Source organism: Sarcophilus harrisii, chromosome 6 (assembly GCF_902635505.1).
Source record: "Sarcophilus harrisii chromosome 6, mSarHar1.11, whole genome shotgun sequence".
In the NCBI taxonomy this organism is placed as follows: Eukaryota; Metazoa; Chordata; class Mammalia; order Dasyuromorphia; family Dasyuridae; genus Sarcophilus; species Sarcophilus harrisii.
The window spans coordinates 15,135,790-15,157,540 of record NC_045431.1 but is presented as its reverse complement, the minus strand read 5'-3'; the positions used below and the strand labels follow the sequence as shown (position 1 = coordinate 15,157,540).

The 21,751-nt window shown below is 36.2% G+C and overlaps 1 protein-coding gene across 1 annotated transcript in view; it reads right to left on the bottom strand.

Moving 5' to 3' along the window:
* The window catches only part of PI4K2B (phosphatidylinositol 4-kinase type 2 beta), a 100,936-nt gene that overhangs the window by 73,218 nt on the left and 5,967 nt on the right, over positions 1-21,751 (bottom strand). The gene's annotated exons all lie outside the window — the stretch shown is intronic.

Sequence of the window (21,751 nt, the reverse complement as noted above, 5' to 3'; positions counted from 1 at the left end):
TTGTCACTAAACTTTAACTGAAATTTAACATTTTCTTCAGTTATGTATTTTTAGAAATAAAAACATTATTCAGAAAAGAGTTGTCTGGGGTTTACTGCACTGCCAAAGGGGTCCAGGGCACAAAGAGATGAAAAACTCAAATCCACATTTAAAGTTTTCACTCTCTGAGGCCTTAAGTCTTTGATGATATTTATTGGTTTCCTGGAAGAAACAAATTCCTTCCCAGAACCAGTACTAGGGAATTAGGTTTGGCCCCAGGGCTTTTGCTTTTCAGTACTTCCTAAACATCCTTCATTATCTCCAAACCCAAGGCAAAGAGTCTCCTGGACTTTCTGGAACCTTGAACCTACTTGGATGCCTGGATTCAGCAACTTCTGGACTCTGGGTAACCCTGATTTTAAAGAAAGATTTTCTCATCAAAGTCTCACCTAACTTATTGCACTTTTGGAGCTGGATATCCTAGAAAGATTTCAAACTCAGAATGTCCGATGTATTATAACCCGCCCCCCCCCCCCACTTTCATCCCCCATCATTTTTTTTCTGGCTTTTGAAATTTCTCTTGAGGACCACCATTCCCACAATCTCCCAGTTTCTAACCCAAGCATTGTCTTCAACTACTGACCTTTATTCACATGTCAAACCTTAACATTTTTACCTTCCCAATATGGCTCTAGCTCAGTATCTAGTATTTTTTTTAAGTTCATTTAAAAATTTTGAGTTCCAAATCTCTTTTTCCAGTTTCTTCCTCTCCTATTAAGTAATGTATCTATTACACATATAAAGTCACGCAAAACATATTTCCAAATTAGCCATGTCAAAAAAAAGCAAGAAAAAAATGAGTATCGGTCTGCACTCAGAATTCATCACTTTTCTCTCTGGAGGTGGACAGAATTTTTTATCATAGGTTCTTTGGAATTGTCTTGGATCATTGTCTTGATCAGAATAATTAAATCTAATAGTTAAGTTGATCACTGTTATGATATTGCTGTTAGTGTGTAGAGTATTCTCTTGGTTCTGCTCATTTTATTTTCCATCAGTTCATCTAAATCTTCCCAGGTTTTTTTTTTTTTAAATCATATTCCTTGTCATTTATTATAGCACAATAGTATCCCAACACAATCATATGCCACAACTTGTTTAGTTCAAATGATGGGCATCCCCTCAATTTTCATTTTTTTTTTTGCCACCACAAAATTGTTATAAACATTTTTGAATATCTAGAATCTTTCTCTTTTTCTTTGATCTCTTTGGAATACAGATCTACTACTGATATTGATGAGTCAAAGGGTAGTGATGGTTTCATAGCCTTTTTAGCATAGGTCCAAAGTTTCCCAGGAGAGTTGGATCAGTTCACAACTCTCCCAAAAGTGCATTAGTGTCTCCTCCAGCATTTATCATTTTCCTTCTCTGTCTTATTGGCCCATCCGATAAGTTTGAGGTGATAATACAGCTATCTTCTTAAGAGAGTCCTTCATTATCACACACTGACTATTGCAGTGGCCTCTTAATTGCCCCCAGGTTCGTCTCCATTCTTCAGTCTATTCTCCCAGCTACTAAAATGATTTTCCTAAAGCACAAGTCTTACTCTATTACTCCAGTGGTTTTTCCACTGAATCCTTGCTATTCTGAAGTTTTTGTAGTGCCTTGTAGTGTTTTTGGTAAGTTACCTCATTATCCCAGGAGTCTCTTAGCCCTTTTGTGAGTTAGACAAACAATTGCATCTCTCCAGTACAGCAAGAACCCCTCAAGCCTGACATTTTCACTATTCCATTTTCTTCTCAGATATTTTGATTGGGATCCTTGACAGTACCACAGAGATAGAATTTATTCTTTGGTAGTATAGAAGGGGTTGAGAGTGGAGCTGGTGACCTTTGTCCTATAATTCAAAATTGTCAGACTCGTTATATTTAAAAGCCTTTATTGAAGAATGTTCTGACTTTCAGCGTGTTCTTTCACATTTCTCTATAATCGTTGATGACCTAAGTCTCCTCTTTGTTACCAATGGAAATATAAAAGTTAAGGATCTTATTCCCATTTCCTCAAAGAGTGAAATAATTCAACTCCAAACTGTGACTCTAAAGTTTACCCCCCCCCAAAATTGCTCTTCTGTTCCCCCATATTACCTACTCTTCATCTGATCTATCTTTAGAACTTCATCTTTTCTTACATGCTCTTAATCTGCTTTTTTTTTTTTTTGTCTCTCATTGTTAGTTTCTTGCAGGACCTCCAAATTAACCCTTAACCCCAAAGATAGGTTGGGGTTAAGTAGGATGAATCCCACTGCACTTGACCTTCACTAAACATGAATATGGCACTAACCCTGTATTTTTCATCTAATACTAAATCAACATTTGATAAAATGACAGCACAACTAGAAGAAGGAGAATATGTATTTCATGTTGTTATATAAGCCTACATAATTTAGAAATTATAAGACTGGAGAAATAATAATTTATTGTTTTAGGAAACCAGAGAGTGTGCTAATTTGAGTCAGTGACAGGGAGACCAATTGCAAATGACCAGATTTTCTTGGTTAGCAAACACATGAAAAGATATAATGTTGTATGGGTTCTAGATATCAAACGCGCTTTACTTTTAAATGTTTGTTTTAATAGCTTATGAAAATGCTGGGGTGTCTTTTATTGCAGTAATGAATTTCAGGAACAAGAGACCACATTGCAGCTTTTTAGCATTAAATCTTTACAATGCAGAGAGTAAAGGCTTCATGTGCTTCAGCGAATTACCCTCCAGTGACTGCATTCGTCCACTTGCCTCTACCCATTTTTTTTTAAACCACTGAACTTGAGTGTGGAACAAATGCTAATTGAGCCTCATAGAATTAGTGCCTAGAGAGCTGGCAACTATACTAATGAGCATCAGTCTACCTTATTCAGGTTGAACTTCAGCCGCTTAATTCAAAGCCAGGAAGCCTATTGCACATAGGCTCTAAAAATGCTCTTTTATTGGCTCTAAAGCTGTTTTAGAGCAGTAGTCTCAGACTTTTTAAAATGATGGATGAAGTGTTAAAGATAAGGTGTTCATATATTACTAGCCAGCCTTTACTCCCCCCAAATAATTTCTAAACCTCTCTGTGATGCATGCAAGAGTAAGATGAATGTTTGCCTTTAGGACACACTGCCACTCATTCTTCAAGACCCCAGTTGGGATTTTTCCTCCTCTATGAAAACTTTCCAGACCAGGTTAGCCCACTGTCATCCCTCCCTCCTTTCATTTCCTACAGAACATATTGCCTGGATCATTCACTTGACAACTGATCAATCATGTCCTGCTTTAGAACAGCTTCCTCTATTTGGTGTATTTTTTGTGGTGGAAAAAATACTAGATTGGAGCTAAGTGGATTGGGGCTTGGATTCTGGTTCTGCCATTGACTCCTTTTATGAACCTTAAGCAGTCTCAGTAGTTAAGTGGTGCATGTTGCAGAGGGCATCTTCTGAGTTCAGATCTGATCTCAGATATTTACCAGCTGTGTGACTCTGGGTAAGTCACTTAACCCTGTCTGCCTCAGTTTCCTCATGTGTAAAATGAGCTGGAGAAGGAAATGACAAACCATTCCAGTATTTTTGCCAAGAAAAGCCCAAATGGGGTTATGAAAAGTAGGACGTGACTGAAAATGACTGATCAAAAAATGCCCTCCCTTTAATTCACCTTGCATCTTCCACCAACCCTCATTATCATGTATGGCATGCTATTGCCCTCATGCCCTTCTAACCTCACCCCTACCCATGCTAGAGCCCAAAGGGATGGGATGAAAGCCAGACTACCTCCCTTGATAATGTAGCAACACTCAAAGTTGGATTGTATTCTTTGTCATTACCTCTGGTCATCTAAGTCTGCAACTGTTTTTACCCCAAGGAAAAAAATTCCCAATTCTGTTTCTGATTAGACCTGTTGTAGTTTAGTGTTTATAGCCTAAACACTGGATTGCATTTTAATTTTCTTCCCCCTGTAGAAAATGGTATGACCATTATCTATGTAGCACAGGAAGCATTCCCACAGTGCAATTTATAATTGCCCCAAATCTGATTTCCAAATCCTGAGACGGGCATCTCCCACAGAAGTTCCATGTGGTAAAAGTTATATTCAGTGAAGTGATTTTACAGTTTTCCTTCTCCCTGCACCTACTGAGTCTTTTGTGGAAATGAATGTTTTCCCCAGGTGCTTGATACTATGGAGGACACTGAATCCTCACATATAATAATTTTCTTCCATTCACACGTTTCTGCCTATTACCAACACACTGGCAAAAATGGGGAGAGATGTTAGATTCTTTAATTTGCAGTTTCATTTGTAACCAAAAGTGAAAGCATCTAAAAGTAAAATTAAATGAGAAAATATGTGATTATTGTTGCAATTAGCTATATTTTGAGGTTTAATGTACCAGGAATGATATTTATGAGCAAGTTAAATTACACATAATACATTACGATGTTATAAAATCACAAGGTAATATTAGATCTGTCTTGGATCCTTAAAAATTAGTACTGTATATATCTCAATTTTTCTGAGAATTTTTGTCTATATATTTTTTTGTCTATACTTTTCCTCCCTCCTAAAAGTCTTTTTTTCCTCCATGGTTTCCAAATTTCCATAAATTGTATATCCCTCAGGAGCCTTTTCACCCAAATTGAGCTTCACCCTAACATGATTAATCTGCGCCATACTTGTTTGTTGTCTATAAATTGTTCTGAATCCTGGGAACTATGTAATTTTTGATGTTTTCTCAAATAACTGTATACAGTACTCTAAAAAGGACCTGACCTCTGCTGAATGTAATCATCATTTTATTTAAATATATAATCATTCTTATTTAAAAATCAACTTTGAATTGAAGGCATTCATAGCTTTCCAATAATATCTTCATCTTCCCCTCCTTCCTTACTGTGTCCCTACGTCCTAATCAACTGGTTTATCTTATCTTTTTCCATTAAAGACCTACTTCAAGGCCTTATCAAGGTCTAGAGTTGATTGAGCAAAGGTACCTAGTTCTTTATTCCAGCTCGGTCAGGTCCTGGGAGTACAGAAAGGCTACTGTTTGACTATAAGGAAGCTCTCTCAGATTCTACCCAAGGAAGGCCACAGAGGTCTACCTACTATCAGGTGGGCTGTAGGGAGAAGACATGTTTGACCTCAGCCACTTTGGAAGACTCTCTACTAAGTCTCAAAGGAGTCACAATCCGCATCAGTGGACAGAGTGCCCACACTGAAGCAATGACAAAACCATATGATCCGGGGAGAAGAGCATCGAATTTGCATCAAAAGGCCTGATAGTTTAAAGCTTTTTAGTACCTGGATAACCTCAGTCATTGAAACTATGAACTCTGTTTCTTCTTCTGTAAAACAAGGTGAGGTTAGACATCCTCTAAAATCTATTTTAGATCTAAATCTTTGATCACTGAAGAACTGAAAACTTATTCATACTTTCCTGCCTCCCATCTATTTTCCTAAAATCTAGATAACCTGAGTTCAAGTTCAGCATCAGATCCTTTCCAGCTGTGCATCTCTGGGCAAGTTACTTTAACTCCTGTCTGCCTCCATTTCCTTAACTGTAAAATGGGGATCATAAAAAGCACTTACCTCACAGAGTTGTAGTAAGATTCAAGTAAGGTAATTTTTGTAAAGTGCTCAGCACATAGTTGTGGCTATTGTTGCTTATTAGTCATTTTTGTCATGTCCGATTCTTCCTGACCCCATATGGGTTTTTCTCAGCAGAGATACAGGACTACTTTCCTTCTCCAGATCATTTTACAGATGAGGAAACTGAGGTAAGTAGAGTTAAGAAATTTGCCCAGGTTCATTCAGCTAGTAAAATACTTAAAAGATTGTAGGCACTTAATAAATGCTGTTTTCCCTTTACTTTTTCCTCTCCCCCATTTCATCTTTTTCTAAATCTTAGCCACCTTTTTTATTTTAAACAACATATTACCATTATAATTTGTGCTATTTATTTGGCACTAATTGTATACGTTGTTTGATTATCTTTTTATAGTATTTCCCCAAGTAGGTTATAAACTCTCTGAGAGAAGGAAATAAGTTTTCTTTGTATCCTCAGTGCTTAGCACAGTGCCTGGCACATTGACTCAATTTCTCCAATGCTTCACACATAGTGGATGTATGCATATAGATAGTAGACATATTGTCTCTCTCTCTCTCTCTCTCTCACACGCACACAGTCCCCAAAGTTTTAGAGCAGTTTAAAACTTATTATATATATATATATATATATATATATATATATACATATATATATATATATATATACACACACACAAATATACGTGTGTGTGTGTATAAATAGGAAGTTTTTAGTAGGATCTTGTGTGGCTGGGACTACAAAGAGAAGATCAGGAGTCCTTTCTTCATGTGATGGATTAGAACATATGCCAAGAAAGCCTCAGGATCAGTAATAGAGAAATATGGTGAGAAAAAAAAATCAGTAAAGACAGCTGACCTTTGGATCTCAAAGAGAACATAAAGATCTTCATCCTGGTACTCCTTCCAAATACATAAATATCCTCAGGGATAGACATCAGTAGATCATTAATCTGGTAAGAAGCTGCAAAGTGGACAGACTATCAAAACCAGTAGATGCTTCAAAGGGCCATGAATTATCAGCTTCATTCACCTGAAAGCAAAGGCTATTCTAAAAGTAAAATCCAACTCTCAGGCTTCTAATTTTCTCTACAAAACTAGGGAATGATGGGGCTCAAGACCATACTATATACATATATTTTTGTTGTTGTTTTTTGTTTTGTTTTGTTTTTGCTTTTGCTCAAGTTCAATAAAACTTGTTCTATGTTTAAAAAAAAAAATAAAAAATAAACTGGAGAATGACTGGGCTAGGACTCCGACCATGTCTATAAATAGTCAATAAATACTTGTTAGTAACAGTGATAATGACTAAAATAATGAGGTGGGGCTGATTTGGATAGATTAAAAGATATGATTGATCTGCATTTACCACAGCTCATTTGGGTGATATAAGTGATAAACCTGTAATTCCAAGGTCCAAATGGAATCAGAATCTCTTGAGTTCACCTGAATTAGCTTCTTCCTTATCAGAGTAAAGGTTGGTCCTACTGCAGGACTCACAGCCTACTAAGAGATGCACCTTAAAGAATTTCTCCCAGTGAGTGAGGGCCTTTCTTGGCCCTAAGAATCATGGTCCATTGTCCATTGGTATAAATGACTCACATGCACAATGATGACATAAGTATACATACAGTGTTTGAAACATTTGAAAAAAGTGCTGTATTGTGAACATATAGTTGGTCAATAAACATTTACTGTTTAATAAGAGCTAGAAATCTCTTCAGAGCTAGTAAAAGTTAGAAATTTCCTTCTCCAGCTCTTCATCCTCTTTCTTCTCCCACTACTTCCTTTTCTACACTATCATCATTACCAATACCATCAAATTCTTAAGTGAAATTAAACTTGGATTCAGAAAAAAACAAAATCTTTTTTTTTTTGGTGGACTTTATTTTCTAAGATGGACATATTGATAGAGACACATAAACCAAAACATTTTTATAAGGGATAAAGTACACATAATACAAACATATGCATATGCATAAACATTAGTTCGGGCAATTGCAAAATACTAACATTTAAAGTTTCAGGGAAGTTTTTTTTTAGATGGTATCCAAAACCTACACAGAAAAGGAGAGATATATGGAGGGAATTATAAGCCATCTCCTTAAATCAAAGTATATTGATATAATATATAACTCAGAACCAAGTATAAATTGCTGTTTTGAGCTCTCTGAAGGATGAAAAGTTAACTTGGATTCTTTGTCTTTGGTCATATCTCAATATCTGTAACCTAAACACATTTGTTTAAGATTGAAGACAAAGTAAAACTATACTGACATGTCTTAAGACACATAAAGACAACTTATTCGTTTGATTACTCTTTTGCAACAGAACTATAGCTGACTCAACTTTCCAAGGTACAACATTCTCATAAAACAGGGATGAACAATATATGAACTGACACTTGTAATGGGCTTTTATTTCTATTGTAGGACTGTGCTTAGTTTCTAATATAGTATTAGCTATACCTTCACTCTGAAAAGTTCTGTCATAAATCACTGAGTTCAACATCATTCTTCAATGATATGTGGGACTAACATGCTCTTAAAAATGAAATGGTTTGTATTTATATGGAAACTAAAAGAGAATTCTCCAGTATTAGTTTAGGTCACAAATTATATGAAATTTTAATTTTTTTCTGGAAATGTAAATGCATAGTAAAGAGCTTTGGTTAAATAATTTTGACTTTTTTGAAAAAAAGTATATAAACTGACAATAGTAGTATTGGTAACATTGCTAGAAGACTGAAAATGCAGAAAATAACTATTGACCTATTAAATAGCTTGTTATCTTATTTTTGATGTAGTTATACTTAACATGTTCTGACAGAATTGAAGAGCCCAATGAATATTTTTGTTCGGCTAGTAAGAAATGCTTTTAGAAAACTTATTAACTGGAATTCAAGCAGGTTATACAATAATTTTATTTATTTTTATAGGATAACTTTAAAATTTTGAACTGTCTCATTCTATACCTTTGGAGTTAAGTGAGTAAGTAGCTACTATTAATATTAAAATGATGGTGCCACCCACTAGTTGTAAACCTTCACAATTAGTAAAGCTCTAAGGAGACCAAAACATTTAAATTAGCTGCTTATAACAATATAGATGTCAAAATGAATTCCATGATATTTTAAAAGGATATTTTAAAATTTCAAGTTTTTTTTTCAAATAGACTAGATTCGGGAAAAACTGTCATTGACATATTGCTAATTCCTTTTTCTCTTGGGGTTAAAACCATGAACTCTAAAAGCATCATTCATCTATATATAATCAAACCTATTGGTTTTGTGTCTAATAATTTATTCCATCTTTTGAATGATTATATTCCTTCTCTATATCACTGAGGCAAATATATTATTCCTTTTTCTTCTATTTTTTTGGGAGAGTTTAATCTGTTTACATTTAATATTGAAGTTATTAGATTTGTCTTTTCATTAAGCAGATAATAAAGCATGATGGATAAAACATTTATTATGTGCTTACTACATGGTGGATGCTGTGCTAAACACAAATATAAGAAAGCAAGATACTTCCTGTCCTTCTGGAGCTTATAAGGAAATCAACATGTAAAAAAGAACTAGAAATTAGGATGAGGGGAAAGGAATTTATATGGAAATTTAGTTATGGCTATGATAAGATGAAAGCCTATTAATCAGATCTTGATTCTAAGGCGAGAATGGCCTTCTAGTGGTTTTTGTGGGACGGGGGTGAGGTGATAGTCAGAGGCTGAGTGCTTTAGAAATGGCTAGGACATGAAAGCATTAAAAGGGAATGTACATTTTAAAACTCTTACTTCTTTTATTAATTAAAACTTCACAAGAAAACCCACTCCAGATAAGGTTCTTCTGTTTTATATTAATACTTAACTATGTAGTTATCTTTTAATATTGCCTTTATTTTATTCCCTTCCCTTTTATTGCCTTCCCTTTTTTTATTCCACATTTTTTGGTTTGTTTCTCTGAAGCATTCTTCTGAAGTATTTGGTGATTTAATCAATATAACATCCCAACAGCTCTCAAAATGTTAGCCACTGGTTTATTTTTTTTGAGAAGTTTGAATTATTTTAAGTACTTATATTTTTGTCCGAGAGTCTTGGATATTGTTGGAAGCCTCCTTTCAATTTGATAATATCTTTCTGTAAACTTTCTTAATTTTTCAATCATTATCTTTTCCCTTGAAACTACATTCATAGTTTGCTGTTTATCAAAAAGAAGAATTAGATATGGATTAGGAGGATTTTCCCTTGAATATTAATTACCCCCTGGTGGTGAGTTTGGACCTTTGGTAAAAATAATACTTTTATCACTTGAGTGTTAATCTTTGCTTCCATAAGAGAGCCATGGAGAAGTAGTGCACTAACTGATGCTATATAAAAATAGAATGAAATCAGTCATCTGGCCTAAAACAGTTAATATCTCTCTAGACACTCAAGTTAATACAAAAGTGATTTGATCATTGAAGAGCATAAATCACAAATAGTACCTTACATGTTATATTTTACAATATGGAAAAAAAAACCTGTGGAAACATTTCAAGGTCAATGATAAAGAGTATGGAAAAAAACTGACGACTGTGAAGAGTCCTAATTCTGTGCCTCAGATCTCACTCCACTTTGCAAGAAGATCTGAGTTATAAAAATCAGTGAAATGAAATCTTATAGGCTAAGCAATCATTTTGTTGTTTTTTTTATGAAGCATCCCAAACCCTGAAAAACATAGGTCACCCAAAATTTCTCCAAGAATCCCTGAAATTCACAGGAAATGCAGCTGGAGGTCCAAACTCATCCTTCTCTCTGATGAGCAAAAAAGGAAAGCAAACTTATACGAGCCCCTAAAGATGTGTGAAATCACCAAAAAGGGATGAAACATTTAGGGTTGATTGCTTTGGATTTCTAGGAATGATGGAAAAAATATTCTAACCCCTCCTTCCTTTTAGTTTTTTTTTTTTTTAAAGGTATTGAGGCTATCTTTGAGTGACTCAAGAGATTAAAAGCTCTTGTGGTTGATACCATTTCCAGGAGTCCAAAGCACCAAAAAAAAAAAAAAAAAAAAAATTCATGCAGTATACCAGGTGTTCTCTTTGATACTTGGCATTTGGAAAACAATGGGCAATTCAGGCAAGGGAGCTTTGCTCAGCTGAATCAACTCAAGATGTCCCCAATGCCCATCCTTGTTGAATATCCTTTTCCTGCTGCTCTGGTTAAGTAAATTTTTTTTTGTTAACTGTTAAATGACTCCTGAGCGGTTCTTTTCATTCTAATATCTGGGTAAATTGTTAGGAAAAGTATTCTAGAAATATAAAATCTACATTGCTCCTATTTATTTCCATACACATAATGGGCATAGTAATACAATAGATAGCAGCACATAAAGCAATAACCCAAGCAAAAATGATCTCAAAGAAACTAGTCTGAGTAGTAAATACAGGAAAACAGAGTGTTTAAATGTAGAAAATAGTGGAAAAAAGATACCTTTTTTTTTCTAGAGGAACCCTGCAAAATGAGGGCATTCTGGGAAAGTCCCAGATTAAAAAATCTCTCCAGTGGATTCCTGCAAGTAACTAAGGGATCCTAATATTCCAGAATGATATAGTGTATATCAGTCACAAATATATATATATAAAATATAGTAGCCTCAATGACCTACTTTTCCATTTTTTCCCCCTCACACTTGAGGATTAGTCCTCAGTGGGACAATTACCTCAGGTTCTATCTGTGAGTTGGTATTCCTATCACTATAATAAGGTAGCACTCATGAGCCCCAACTGGTGTATTTCCCATTAACCATCAGTAAGTACCCATGATTAGATCTTGGCAAAAGCATTTACTAAAATTGAATAAGAAGAACATAGTAAGTACAAAACATTTCCCATAAATCTGGACCATCCTATCTCTTACAAAATATGAAATATCCATAGAAAGAGCAGCGTCAAATACAACTGTAGTGATAATACAATTATAACGAGTCATCTGGATAGGATCCATGTGTATTAAAGACATTTCACAGTTTCTGATACTACAGAAGTAGAAGTTCTTTCTCTCTTCACCGGAGTGATTTACTGGGTTTTTAGAAACTATACCTTTTCATCACTCTACTTTCTTCTCTTCTAGTGTTGTGCTCTTTGAAGCTGCTTCCTTCTTCAGGTGACTATCTCTATAACTGTGTCTTTCTGGAGTATATATTTCTTTTCTCAGTAGATATACTGTCTCCTACTGAGAGGTTCTTTAAAGTAACATGACCAATGTGCACAGAAAGGAGACATTTCTTATTTTTTCCTTTTAAGAGCATTCTCCTTAGGAAGTTTCTGATGACTCCCCCTCTTGAACAGTTAACTCTGAAATTCATATGAGGCTTAGCTATTTAGAGCCTACAAACATATGGCTAATTTCTTTGCTCAATCATTCAAGCTTTCCCTTCTTGATTCAAGAAAGCCTGTGCAAAGATATAGAGGTGGGAAATAAAGTGTTGTATTTAAGAGGCCACTTTAGCTCCAATGGAGAGTATGTGAAGGGAAAAAAAAAGTTTAATTAGCCTGGAAAAAAAGGCTGAAATCTCATTGGGAAGGGTTTTTATTCTAAAGTCAATGGAAAACTACTGAAGCTTCTTCAACATAGAAGTAAGATGGCCAGGCCTCCATTTTAGGAATATTGGTCAGGCAACTGAGTAGAAAATGGATTCTAATGGGAACAGACAATACAGGGAGATAAATTAGGAAAGTACTGCAATAGTTTGGGTGGAGGTGAAGAAGGCCTGAACTAGGATGGTTGCAGTATGAACAGAGAAAAGGAAGCAGATAAAAGAGATGTGGAAAAGGATAGGACTTTGAATCTGATTAAATATAGTGAGGGAGACTGAAGAATTGAGGGTAACTCTTATCTCTACACTAAGGTTACTAAAAGAGTAGTGGTATCCTCAACAGACATAGAATACAGGCCATCCTAAGATTATGAGGAACTTAGAATACTCATAATAGTTTCTTATAGTAGTTTTTCTTAGCCTCTTGCTCTCAGTTTAGGATGTGTTTTACTGTTATTTCCACAGGCAGGGAAATGAAAGCACTGAAAGATTATCAAGTAAATGGGAGTACCAACAACTAGGTCGATAGCAGAGGGCCAGTCTATCATCAATGATTTAACCCGCTGCCTTTTTCTATGATTGGTTTACATTATGACTTCAGGTGAATGATCACTCCTCTTTTCCTCTCATCTAGAATATGGTATTAAAGAAATTTGCCAATTTCCTCTCTCTCTCAGCAATAGTCAGTGCTTAGAACCGATTTGAATCTCTTAGGAGGAAGGAAGATATGATAAGATGGCCACTTTAAAACTCTGAAGTGAAAATTAGGCCAACTTGATTTCTTTTCTGTCTAGGGAGAGGAAAAGCTATCATTGGACTGTCCTATCCCTTACAAATATGGCTTGTTCATTTGAATAACAGCTTAGGGGAGAGTAACTGAACGATTTTTTAAAAATGTATTTCTTGAAACTTTGAAATCTAAATGTACAATATGGTTCTGCAGTGAAATAACTAAAAATGGAAAATGGTGGCTAAGTGTTGATTTGATCTTGTGACAGGTAAAGCAGCCTGGGGTAGTGGAAAGCCCTGGTCATGGGTTTGAATCCCAGATCTTTTGTTTCCTATGTAGTTGAATAAATTACTTGTCATTTCTAAATTTTAGTTCTCTCATTTATGAAATGAAGGTGTTGGATTGGATCGTCTCCAAAGCTCTTTCTAACTCTAAATCCCAGGATCCTACACTGTAAGCTAATCTATCATTTGTGACAGAATCAATTTGCTGGAATAAGCATGAAATTGTGTGTATTGGCTAAGAGTTTGCTCATTCTAATGTAGGAGATGAGGATAATAATATGAGTTCAAATTTAAGCTAGCAATTTAAGGTTGATTCTGACATCAGTCCTATGAGAGAGATGCTATTATCATCCATCTCATTTTGAGAATATTGGGAAACAAGTTGGAAAATGCTGGGAGAGATTAAAAAACCAGAACTCTATTGACTAAACCACACTGATTCTCATGATTACACATGTTCTGTTAAAATTTGTGGATGTTCAGCTGTTTCAGGCGTGTTCGACTCCTTATGATCCCATTGAGGGGTTGTCTTGGCAGAGATATTGAAAACTATTTGCCATTTTCTTCTCCAGCTCATTTTACAGATGAGAAAACTGAGGCAAACAGGGTTAAATGACTTGCCCAGAATCACATAGCAAGTAAGTATCTGAGGCTGGATTTGAATCATCATCTTCCTAACTTCAGATTGCTCCAATGGGCCATTTAGCTTCCACTTGATCATTGCAATAATCCCGTGACACAGGCTATGAAAAAAAGTGTTATCCTTATTTTTAAGTTATTTTATAGAAAAGAAAAACCAAAGCCCCCAAACTGACTTATTAAGCGGTCAAGCCAGAATTTGAACCCAAGTTTTCTGTATCCAAATTCAGGACTCTTCATCTTCAACTGGCTACTTTAAGATTTTCTTCTTATTTATGTATGAGCTTACATAACATGAGTCCCACTTCATTATCCTGAAATTGGCTATCATTATGGAAGCAGAGGCTTGCCAACCCTTTGCAGCTCATCTCAACGTCCTTCCAAAAGTTCACCACCGGTAGTCCTTCAACAGCTAATCCCTCACTCTTGCTACCTGACCAGTCCATTTTCTTTAATTCTTCTCTTCTTTAGCATTGGTTACCAGTCCAGTGACTTCTGCTGGATGCTCATCCTTAGTTCTTCAGAGTCAGTGCATCTCCTCACAATATAGCAATACCAACAAAACAAAATTGTCAACATTGGTGCTTTCGATGTTATGGAAAGCTTGAGGTCAGGATGAATACTTTGCACCTTTGTGGGACAGAGAGGAGAACATATAGTATTTAGAAAAAGCAATACAAGCACACTCTCCAGGTCTCTCTTTAACTTTACAATCAATTATATGATGTGGGAGATCTCTCACAAATAGTATTGCTTTTTCTGAATAACAAGAACTATTTGTGTCTGACCCGTGGCAGAGCATTTCGAGCTCATATTGGTCTGATCAGCCACAGTCAGACATACTGTAATTCGACTCTAACATAGTATAGAATTTTAGTCCTATTCAAGAACCAACAACAACAACAAAACCAAATATTAAAAAATGGTGTCCAAATAAATGATAATTACTATGAAGATTCAAAATTTAAGGATATTGAAGAGATACTTGATGAGCTGAAAGCTGGCAATGTTCCAAAACTGGACCAAGAAGTGGATGTTTTTTTGTGAACCAGCTGGTGGTCTTACATCTTTGATTGAGCCACCCAAAGGATCTGGTTTTGATGTGCAATCAGGCCTCTAAGTAATTTGCCTGAATTTGTCTATAAACCTAAACAAACCTGTGAAAACATTTCTCAGTACATTTAAAATAAATTAAAACTAAACTTCCCATCTAGGGAAATGCTAAAAAAAAAAAAAGAAAAAGAAAAAAAAAAAAGCCAATAGTGTCATGTCCTACATTTTACAACATAGGTAAATCCTTAAATTTGGGCCAAAGTTGCTACTGGACCAAATATGACCCAAATTTTGGTACAATTCCAGGGTGTGGAAGACCCCTGGGCAAACAGGAGCTCACAGAGATTCCAAACAACTAACTGCAATTCAAATTCAGTCTGAGAACCAGTGAGTAATTCAGAGTCTTTTAGAGTTGGGGGGAACTGAGGACCATTTCATCCCACCTGAGTCTTGAGAACTAATTCAGAATTGTAATAAATCTCCACAAGGAATATGCTTCCTGGAGCAGGTCCTCAATGTACAAATTCAGTTTTAGGTCCGAATGTTGGAAAATCCTGGGTTTTCTAGGATGCTGGAAGATAAGAACATTCATTGGCATGGACAATTTGGCCACAGGGATGACTGACGCCCGGAGGACCCAAATTTTTACAGGCTCTAGCATGCAACTGGGTTACAAGAATACAGCACTGTACACATTTTTTTCATCATTCTCCTCACCCATTTTCTACCTTGTTTTTGTTTTTATTATTATTCTATTTTACCGGGCACAGCCTAACATCCTGACAAGACAATGTTGGCAAGCTATAATGAACTTTGAAAAATATACTTTTGAAAAATCCATTCAGTCTTGAAGGAATTTTAAGAAGGGTACCATTTGCCTGCAGAAAGATGAGTTAAAACAGCTCTCTTGTGATGGCTTAAGATAAATTGGTGATGAGAAAGTTGATGCATAAATATAAAGCACAAGGCATTATTACAGTACTCTGACACTAAGTGAGGGAAGATGGTTAGGGGAATATTTTTTTCCCTAATGAAATAACTCAAAATACTCAATGTTCTTTGTATTTAAAGTTGACACTGCTTCCAGCATAGTCTGTCAGCGGCTGTCAATTCCCAGCTCTCAGAAGCTATATCACAGCACTTTAACTTGTTTTTTAGTCTTTTTAGTCAGCATGTCTTTGAAGCATCTCCTTAGCTCATCTTTTCCTCAGTTCACAATAAAAGAAGCATTACAGCAGCCCAGCAGGACATCAGGTAAATGCCTGGCAGCCACTGACTTTTCAGAGTAGCTCAGGCTTTTAGGACTGAGACAGTCAGCTCCTGAGCTGTATCTTGGCATGTTCTTGCCCCTCCCCTAAGGGAATATCCCATGAGCCATTACTGACCAGCAGGACCTTCTCTGGTGTTTGGTTTTTTTGATTTTTTTTTTTTAAATCTCTTCTACGTTGCATATTACAGGATAGTAAAAAAATCCTTTCTGGACAAATGAATGAATCTCCATGTAGAGTCCATGGGTTCATTTTCTTCTCAATCTATTCCATCCTCCATTTTCCCTCTTCTCCCAACACATATACACTCACTCTGAGTTCCAGTAAAAGAGGCTCCTAATAAATGTTTTGGTGCAAAAATAAAAATTAAAACTAAGATGGCCTATTCTGTTTCATGGGGCAACAAAGTGGCACAGTGGATAGAGTACCAGGCCTGGAGTTAAGAAGATTCTTCTCGAGTTCAAATCTGACTTCAGACATTTCCTAGCTGTGTAAGCCTGGACAAATCATGTAATTCTGTTTGCCTCAGTTTCCTCATGTGGAAAATGCACTGGAAAAGGAAATGGTAAGGCACCCCAGTATCTTTGTCAAGAAAACCCCAACTGGGGTCATAAAGAGTCGGACTTGATTGAAAACTGACTGAACAACTACAAAATTCTATTTTTAGAATTAATTTTTTCTTTAATTTTTTCAATTGATATAAATTTGCCCATTGTTTGTAGAACAAATCTAATCTATCTTCCACAAAATAACTTTTCAAATACTTACAAATAGGGCAGCTAGGTGGTGCAGTGGATAAAGTACCAGTGAATAAAGCACCAGCCCTGAGGTCAGGAAGACCTGAGTTCAAATATGATTTCAGACAATTAACACTTCCTGGCTGTGTGGCTCTGGGCATGTCACTTAACCCCAATTGCTTCAGCAAAAAACAAATACTTACAAATAAAAATAATATCCTTCCACAATCTTTCTCTAGGGCTTTTCTTCTACACTTTACAAGTCCATTATTACTTTTATCATACTGAAATAGAACTAGAAATAATACCTTTTTTTGCAAGTCACATCATCCTATTAACATATCGAACATGTAGTACACTAAAAACCTGGGTCTTTTTTATGTATTACTTTTTAGCCAATTTTTGAATCCTGTTTGGTTCTTCCTCAATTGATTTTTTGAACCCTGATATAAAACTTTACGTTTAAGCTTAGTAATTGGATTCTTATTAGTGAAAGCTGTTCCATTCTATTGATAAAATTTTTGTATCCTGGTTCTGTTATCCCAAATGTTCAGTTTCCCTCCTAGCTTTGTATCATCCCTTTACTTCATGTCATCTGAGACACTGATAAAAGTGTTAAATTATATTGGGCATGGTATGGATGTTTGTACCATTCTAGTAAAGTCCTTTCTCCAGCTTCTTATCAATCCATCAATATGATTTTGATACAAATGAATCAATGAGAAAGAATTTGAGAGCTCATTTTCTGCCAAGGAGTGTGCTAAATATTGGGGATACAAATAGAAAAGGAAGGTTTCTTCCTTCAAGGAGCTCATACCCTAATTGGAAGAGACAAAACCAAAAAGAGTTTAGCTTCAGGGCAAATGGCAAGTTTTTTCCTTATGTTACTGAAAATATAGAGGGAGGGAGGCTGCAGTTGCTAATAGCTAGAATTTATATTTAAAGGTCTGTCAAGTGCTTTTCAAATATTATCTCAGTACCATTATCATGATAAAGCCCCATGGATCTTAAAATGCAGTGGTAGGGCCTGGTGGGGCTTGACTTCATTAGAAAGATTATAGTTTTTGACTCATGTTATCTCCATGGTGTGAATAGCCATTGGCAGCCTTAATAAGGGGTAAGCAACTTGGGATAAGGGGAAGAGAGGTGGAAGGAAGAACAATAATGGAGGAGATCCCAATAGTGGATCTTTCTAATATCTATTTGCCTTGGGTCTGGGAGGCTGATCCAGAGTTGGATAAAATAATATGCTTATTTAGTCAAATCTGAACCTACTTAACCGTACATTTAAATAAATGACTTTATTCAGTCCACATAAATGTTTTGGATTCTATGTGGTAAAATGCCCATGTGCAGATGGGTGTACCTATTTGAACAGCCATATGGGACCTATCTAAATACAGAGAACAATTTAGGTCCATTCTCAACCAGAATATCAACACACTTTTTAAAAAGGCTGTTAGTAATGCAAATGTTAAGTTATCTCTAAGGAGCTAAACCGAGTAAGCAAACTCTATTAGCAGATACTCATGAGACATTCATGCTTTGAAAACTTTCCTTTGATTACTTTGAAAGGTAGAGAAAAGCAACTGAACTATTTCTCACTTGGGTAAAACTTGGTTTATTCTACTTAGCACAAATCAAAGTTAAAAGTTTTGAATTTTTGTAAATGTTTCTCCATATTTGAGCTTTTTAGGTTTGAATCCTCTATCTGGACACACACACATGTGCACTGTGTATATATATGTATATAGACATGTGTGTAGATATGTAGATATATTAGTAAATAATTTTTTTTTTATCACTACTATGTGCAGGCATTATGTTAAGTGCTAGAGAGAAAAATAATTAAAAGAAAGACAGTCTTTATCCTTAAGGACTCAAGGATCTGATAATCTAATTGGGGGAATACAAAGCATAAAGGAAACTGAAAAGAGGAAAGGGGCTGAGAAAGAAAGGACCCAGTCTTGGAGCATGGTAGAGCCCAGTGTAAGGACTGAAATATGGGAAATTTCTCACACATGTATGTATATATACATATTTATATCTTCACTTACACAACACTTTTTAATCACATTTCTATAGCTTTTCCTTTATCCCACAGCAACCCTGTGAGGTAGGTAATTATTATCCCCCATTTTACAGCTAAGAAAACTGAGGCTCAGAGAAATGCAGTGAAACACATTGTTATGCACCTAGTGCACTTAATTTGAAATTTGAAGTGGGATTTTCCCCACTCCAAGGTTCTATCTATATCCATCTCTTGAAGGTGTTAGTTAGAGAAATAGAAACAGGATTCGGATTGATCCTTCCAGTCAAATCTGTCTTTTAAATTCACTTTGTTCATTTTTGCATCCCCAGAGGCAATTTTCTCCAACACAAATATAGGCTGACCTGGGGATCTTGTTTCTGGAGGGAAGCAAAGTGAGTTCAGAAGACATTTCATCTGACTCACTGGCTGGCTGGATGTGGCCAAGGATCTGAATCTCAAAAGAGCTAAATTATGTCCTGGAGATAACTGTCCTCACCCCCGTTTAGGAAAGAGGCTACATAGTAGCCACGATTCATCAGAGAGCTGTTAGATGGCAACTGTATCTCCATGTAGAATCATCAGAGAGCAACCCCAGAGAGGTAGCAAACCTCGAGATTATAAAAAAGGTTTTTATGATTATTTCCTCTGGGTTACAATGTCAGCAGCTTCAGTAACACCTATGGAGGCATGGCGATGTGTTGTCAATTAATTAATATACATTCACTGAAAGGTTACTATGTGTGAGGCCCTGTACTAAGGAATGGGGATACAGATGTGAAAAAGAAAGATAGTTCTTGTCAAGGAACTTATACTCCAATGAGGGAAGAAGACAAAGTCAATAAGCTAAGGGGCGCAGGGAAAGAAGAGAAAACTTAAGTTTCAAATTTTGAATTAAGTATCCCAGGGGAAGATATTCTGCACTGGGGTATAACAGAGTTTGGTCAAAGGAATGCAGTTGGATGGAGAATGAATAGTGGCTAGTCCAGGAGCCCTCTCTAAATGGAGGATTGAGTATTGTTTCATGAACCAATTGGTTGGGTTTTCCTCAGGCAAGAATGCAGATGAGGTGGACGTTGTATTTTTGGTAATTTGGAGCATCACATCACTCCATATTAGAAGGGATAGAGGGCTCACCTTGAAGGCAAAAAGAGCTGGATTCAAATTCTGTCTCTGACACATATTACAGCATGACCTTGAGCAAGTCACTTGCTCAAGTGCTTTAGAGAGTTCCTGAAGTCCTTAACTTGCAGAGAAGAGATAGAAGTACAGACAGACTTTTGTCTCCTGGGAATTCTGTGTGCCAAGAAATCACAGGTCTATTTACCTTTATCTCTATTCTAAATCATGTCTTAGTTGGTAGGCTACTTACAGGTAGTCCGAATGCCGTCTGGTAGACAATTAATATGTTATCACCATTTACCACCAGTTAATTAATTATTTATGTGACATTTTGCTGCATTTTATTAGGGAAAGCACAGGAGTGAACTAGTGAAAATGACTATAGTGTGGTAGAATCTCATGTGAACCTCGGTCTAGCATCTACCACCTGACTCTGCTGTCACAAATATATGTGTGTATGTGCGTGTGTATGCAAGTATATATATATATATGTATGTATATATATACATACATATATATATATATATATACTAATTTGCATTTGGATGAATGATTAAAGCACTTAATATGTGCAAAGTACTGGGAATACAAAGAGAAGTAAGATGATCTGGTTTCTGCTCTCAAGGAGTTCACATTTTAGGGGGAGCACAACCCATATGGAAGGTTTCAGATACAAGTCAGAGAGAAAGGTCCCATGGTCCTTTGGGTACAGTGACAAAGCAGATGGCAGTGCCTCTTCTTTAATGTCATTTCCACTGAAAAAATCATTTCAATTTCTGATGAGAGACCAATTTGATGGTGTCAAAGACTTTGGTGACAAGACAATTTTTTTTTCTTGGACATCAGTAGATGTCCCAGAAGACCACAGCACCTTTAGGAGCAGTTGCTGGGCTGTAACTCCATAAGATTTGCTTCCCACGATGATGTTTGAAGATACTGGGCTGAAAATATTTCTCTTCCCAAGGCTCTTGGGTTCAGAGTTCTTGACTTCCCATCAGGGCATGAAGAGAGGTGGTGGTCAGAATGATAGTGGGATTTTGATTTGTCTGGTACAAGTTATCCTCCTATCTCCCCTTCAGGGGTGCCTTGTTGTTTTAGTTAAATTAGTTTTTTTAACTTTTGTAAGTACTCTTGGTCCCTTCTTCTCAGGATTGTTTTCCCCTGATGATGGCTGTGAAGGCTGGGCTAGAAGTAGCCATAATAGTCTGGGGGAGGGGTGCTGTCACTCCTAGAGCTCCTGGGTCTGTTAATGGCAGTTCCTAAGCAGTTGCTGTTGGAAGTGGTGAAGAAGATGAAATCCATCACTACCATGATTTTGCCCTTCGATGATGGCTCTGGGAGGTGCACTAAAAGCAGGTCTGATGGTTTGGATGATCACAACTATACTCTTGGTTCAAGGTCCTGTTCTGTCCTCATTAGGGTCTTAGGGGAGAGTGTGGTCAAAGCAGTGGTGGTAGTTTGACTTACCTGGCACATGCTGCCTTCTGCAGCATATAAATGATGTCAAATACAATTTAGAGCAAAAAAAATTTTTTTTTAAACCGCAGCTCTGTTTAAATGAAGCATTTTTCTCCCTATACTTCAACTATTATTATAACTGCCGAATACAGTCTGGTGCATTGTGGAGCAAATTAGAACTGACATATAAGAAATGCCATAAAATGCATTGTCAAGGGCATATATCACCAGAAAAGGAAGGTGA